The sequence below is a fragment of the Tenebrio molitor genome, chromosome 4, assembly GCF_963966145.1.
Source record: "Tenebrio molitor chromosome 4, icTenMoli1.1, whole genome shotgun sequence".
In the NCBI taxonomy this organism is placed as follows: domain Eukaryota; kingdom Metazoa; phylum Arthropoda; class Insecta; order Coleoptera; family Tenebrionidae; genus Tenebrio; species Tenebrio molitor.
Window position 1 is genome coordinate 18,009,319 of NC_091049.1, and position 5,915 is coordinate 18,015,233.

Here is a 5,915-nt window from a genome sequence, read left to right on the forward strand (position 1 = left end):
GCCTTTAGATGATTAAATTATGATTTCAACTATTTGTTAAAAAAATTTATGTTTGCATTATCTACGCTAATGACAGGTCTAATTAAAAAATTAAACTTGTTCTAGTGTATTAACAATTTATTGTGGGTTGCGTTTAAAATTTGGAAAATTACTTTATCTAATCCCGTGGGATAAATGACACTTATCCCACTCATTTGAGTGGAATAAGGAACTTCATTACCGGACGCATTTCATTAAGGGAAACCGGGGCAATGGGGCCACCATGGGCAATAAGGCCACCCCTATATTTTAAAAACCGCGTTCTTATTTCCTTCAAAGTAGGGTGCTGCCATCTTCTAGAAGAAAGAATAAGTTGTATAGCAAAAATGGTCGTTGTGGTGACATCAGTTGGTGTTTTATAAAATAAAAAGCCAAAGCGTGAGTTTTGATCTAATTTTAGGTGTAAATAAAAGTAAGTATAAAAATAATTTAAATAAAGATATTGCAATGAAAATTTTTGTGTTTAATATAAGATTATTATAACACAGTTTAGTATGTATTTGATTGTCTTATTGAATATTACAGATTACATTTTGAAATGTTTTTAAGAGTCAAATAATGGGGCAATAAGACCACCCACAAAACAAAGTGGTTTATGTGCGTTTTTCCTTTTTTCAGATGATTCTCAATTATAAAAGAACCACCTGTATAATCCTAGAAATTCTACCTGAAAGGGCCGTTACCTCCCCCCTTGCAATTGTAAATTTAGTTTAAGCCTGTCCACCTTTTACCAACATTCGAGATCTGTACCTCAGCCAGCACACTTCGAACGGAGTGAGCTGGTAAAACGTTAATAAATTGTTATTATTATTAACAAGTCTTTATTCAAAAACATTCGACCTCACCGGGTCAAACATTGGTCCTTCGAGCCGGATCTAGTGCGAACAAGTAGTACAATTCACGAAATCAAACCGCGAGTTCTATCGATAAACGTGGTACGAAACTCCAAGAAGAATCGCCACTTCGAGGAACTCCATTCAACCCAGGATTCAAAGGTTCAACTTCCGACAACGTCCAAGGCAGGCGCTCCAAACTTTCCGAGGCCCATCACGTCGTCAGGTTAGTGTCTCTCTTGATTCCTACCAAATCTACATTAACGTTCAATTAATTCAATACACGCTTCGATTTGCACTGAGATCATATTATTCAAAACAATTCAAATATTCAATCCTCACACATATTCAAGTAACAATCCTTTCAAAATTTATTAAATCAATTTCACAAAATGTCTAAAAAACAACTCGCAGAGGTTGTAATCATCTTAGATACTGTGCAGACAAAATTGCAAAGAATAGAGGAATACGTACAAGGTTTTGATCCCACCAAAGCTAGCATCAACCGCTTAAAAACACGCCAACAAATTCTTGAAGGCATTAGAAAAGAATTTGAAGAGACTCAATATGAGTACGAAATATTAGATTCCAAAAATGACGAAATGAAACAAACTCACATCAGATCTAGAATAGCCTTTGAAAATAAATATTGTGACATCATGTCCGACATGATGGATATTATCGATAAGGTCGAAAATTCCTCTATTTCTCATAGTAACACGGCTCCAACGTCGGGAAACGCCGCTAAAGACGTACCTTTTAATCTACCTGTAATTAATTTAGAAACTTTTTCTGGCAGCTACAAAGACTGGACAAATTTCGAAAATTGTTTCAAATCTGTTATTGATGAAAACAAAAGTCTTAACAACAGGCAAAAATTGCAATATTTAAAATCGTCCCTTCGAGAAGAAGCTTTGCGCGCGGTCGAGTCTTTATCAATATTAGACGAAAACTACGATAAAGCATGGGAAATATTAATAAACCGTTTCAAAAACACTCGCTTAATCGTGCAAGATCACGTCGCGTCAATTCTTAATGCTTCACCTATTAGCAAACAATCTCATTCCCACCTTCGCGAATTATTGGACACGATAACAACAAACATCGCGGCACTCAAAACATTAAAAATTCCGGTAGATTCATGGGACGCCTTAATAATCCCAATAATTTCTGAGAAATTAGACTACGTCACCAAAAAAGAGTGGCAAACATCCCTTGACACTAGCGTACCCACTTACAACGAGTTCGTCAAATTCTTAGATAAACGTTGCACTGTTCTCGAATCATTAAATAGCTTGTCAACTAAATCCTCAAGTCAAGCAACGAATAACTCACTTCAAAAATCAAATCAGTCAAACAAGCGAACGGTCACTTTGGCTGCTACAAACAAAAGAACAAGTTTCTGTACGTATTGTAAAAACTCCGCTCATTTAATTCACCAGTGCGATGAATTTTCAAACCTATCAGTTCAAAGTCGAAACGAAAGGGCCAGAGCAATGAAACTCTGCCTAAATTGCCTCAGAAATAATCATACCACTTCAGATTGTCGCAATACAGCCAAATGTCGTAATTGCAACAAAAAACACCATTCGCTATTGCACATTGAAAATAATCAAACTGAAAATCCAGATCAGGGTGATTCGTCATTAACTTTGAATAATCATGCCTATGCTACAATTCAAGACACCGTAGTCCTAGCTACTGCAGTTGTTCTAATAAAAAATGCCAAAAATGAGTACAAACCATGCAGGTTATTTTTAGATTCTGGTTCAATGTCGAACTGCATAACAAGAAAAATGTCAGCAAAATTAGGACTTAAACCTCGAAATGAAAATTTTGAAATCAAGGGTTTAAATGGTACGATCAGTACCGCAAATCAGTCGGTTGTCATAGACATCAAGTCTAAATACAGCTCTTATCAATTAACAAAAATAAAATGCATTGTCGTAGACAAAATTACTGAACATTTGCCGTTAGTAGCCATAAACGCATCAGGATTGGAAATTCCCGCAAATATTCAACTTGCCGATCCAAAATTCTACGAAAGTAGTGAGATTGATTTATTGCTAGGCGCCGCTCTTTTCTGGGCTCTATTATGTATCGGACAAATCGTCTTACCTACGGGATTAGTTTTGCAGAAAACGCACTTTGGTTTTATTGCCGGAGGTCCGTACAACAATAGGGGTTCAAACAAAAATGAGCCACCAATAAACACAACCGCCTGTAATTTGTCTGTAGCCGCGTCTCTTTGTAACAGTACTTTAGAAGACAAGGTCTGCAAATTCTGGGAAATCGAAAATGCAGGTGTCGGGTCTCATGAGGAACAAATGTTATCTTCTTGTGAAAACCATTTCAAGGCAAATACCAGTCGCGATTTAGACGGTAGATTCATAATAAAACTGCCAATCAAGAACGAAAAACTAGACATTGGCGAATCCAAAAACTTGGCACTAAAGCGCTTTTACAATACCGAAAGAAAATTCACGAAAAATCCAGAATTAAAACTGGAATATTCAAAATTCATTCAAGAGTATCTGCAATTAAAGCACATGCAATTAGTTAAAAATTTGCCCGATAAAAACTCCATATACCTACCGCACCACGCTGTTTTAAAGGAATCAAGCACGACAACTCGCTTGCGAGTAGTTTTCGATGCTTCAGCCAAAACCACAAACAATCGTAGTTTAAACGACAATCTAATGTGCGGTCCTACAATTCAGCGAGATTTATTTTCCATAGTGGTAGAATTTAGAAAATTTCAATACGCCCTAAACGCCGACATAACTAAGATGTATCGACAAATTCTTATCCATCCAGATGACAAATATTGTCAGTTAATTCTTTGGCGCAACAACGCGACTGAGCCAGTAAACACATACGCCTTGACAACGCTAACTTATGGTACAAAACCTGCGAGTTTCATAGCAACGCGATGTTTAAAGGAATTAGCCGAAATTAACTCTCACAAATATCCAAGGGCCTGCGAAATTATCAACAATAACTTTTACATGGACGACCTGTTGACAGGAGCAGATTCTTTAGCGGAATTAATAGAACTCAGAGATCAAATCATAAAAATACTTAAACAAGGTCAATTTGAATTGCGTAAATTTCAATCAAATAATATCACAGCTTTACCCACGAATCAAAACGACGAACCAAATTTAACGGTCCAATTAAACAAAAACGAACAAACAAAAACGTTAGGCTTATATTGGAACCCTAAATTAGACACCCTGAATTACGACATAAATCTAGATGACATTCCGCGAAAGGTAACGAAACGCATAATTCTGTCGGTCACATCCCAAATATTCGATCCGCTTGGACTCATCGGTCCCGTAATAATGAAAGCAAAAATCATTTTACAACAACTATGGGCACTCAAATTGGGATGGGACGAAGCGGTCCCTATGTCTATTCACTCGGCATGGACATCGATGTTAAACGAATTAACGCATGTAAAAAACATAAAAGTTCCGCGCTTGATAAGTTCTTACCCACAAGGCAAGGTGATAGAACTGCATGGATTTTGTGACGCATCACAACTAGGCTACGGGGCCGCCATATACCTGCGAACGCATAATAATGACTCGAACGAGTACGACATCAGATTAATATGTGCAAAATCCCGCGTTGCCCCCTTAAAAACCATTACGCTACCGCGATTAGAGCTTTGTGGCGCCCTGCTACTTGCGCGACTAATCACAAAGGTGAAAAACAATATTGCTCTCAATTTCTCACGTCAATTTTTGTGGACTGATTCGAGTATCGTTCTGGCTTGGATCAACACCCCACCTAACTCACTAAAAACCTTTGTAAGTAATCGGATTTCGGAAATAATTTCCTTAAGTTCACCTCAAGACTGGCGCCACGTTCGATCCGAAAACAATGCGGCTGACATTCTAAGTCGAGGTGCCTACCCTACCGAAATAATGAAAAACAAAATGTGGTTCACCGGACCACCTTTCTTAAAAAATCACGAAAGTCAATGGCCACAATCGAACATAAACGTTGGTCAAATGGAAATTGTAGAATCACGAGCACCCGCCCTAATTTGCAATCTAAACGTTGAAATCGAATTTCTCAAAAAATTCTCACAATTCAAAAAACTACAAAGAGTCACGGCGTGGACGCTCCGGTTCATAAATAATTGTACAAGTCAAGACAAAAATTTGAAACCAAATTTATCAACCACCGAACTAAAAACCTCTACTATGACAATTGTGCGACTCCTCCAAGAATCTGAATTTCAAAACGAAATTGTATCATTAAAAAACGGAAAACCTTTAAGCAATAATTCGAAATTACTTCCTCTGAACCCATTTCTTGACAATTTCAATATCATACGCGTCGGTGGAAGACTAAAAAACGCAATCATAAATACTGATATCAAATACCCGATATTATTGCCAAAAAATAATTTTGTGACTAAATTAATAATAAAGCACACTCATGAACAGCAGCTTCATGCCGGTCCCCAGGGCACTTTAGCGGCACTCCGCCAAAAATATTGGATAATGTCATCACGCAGTGTCATACGGCAAGTATTACACCAATGTCATAAATGTTTCAAGGTCAAACCAGTAGTGGCAAAATTCAAAATGGGAAACTTGCCCAATCACAGAGTGCAACCTGCACGTCCGTTTGCAACAACTGGTGTTGACTACGCTGGGCCATTTTACGTCCGGGAAATTAGAGGCCGCGGTAAAAAACTAAGCAAGGCGTATATAGCCTTATTCATATGTTTCGTCACAAAAGCTATTCACATAGAACTTGTAATGGACTTGACCACTCAAGAATTTCTTGGCGCTTTAAGACGTTTCATAAGTAGACGTGGTCATCCACATAATCTGTACAGTGACAATGGCACCAATTTTGTAGGCGCTAACAATGAATTAAACGAGCTCTTTAAATTTCTCCAAAACCAACAAACCCAGAACAAAATTCACAACAACTTAACCGAAATGGGTATAAATTGGCATTTTATACCAGCCAAATCGCCCCATATGGGTGGCCTATGGGAAGCCAACATAAAATCTG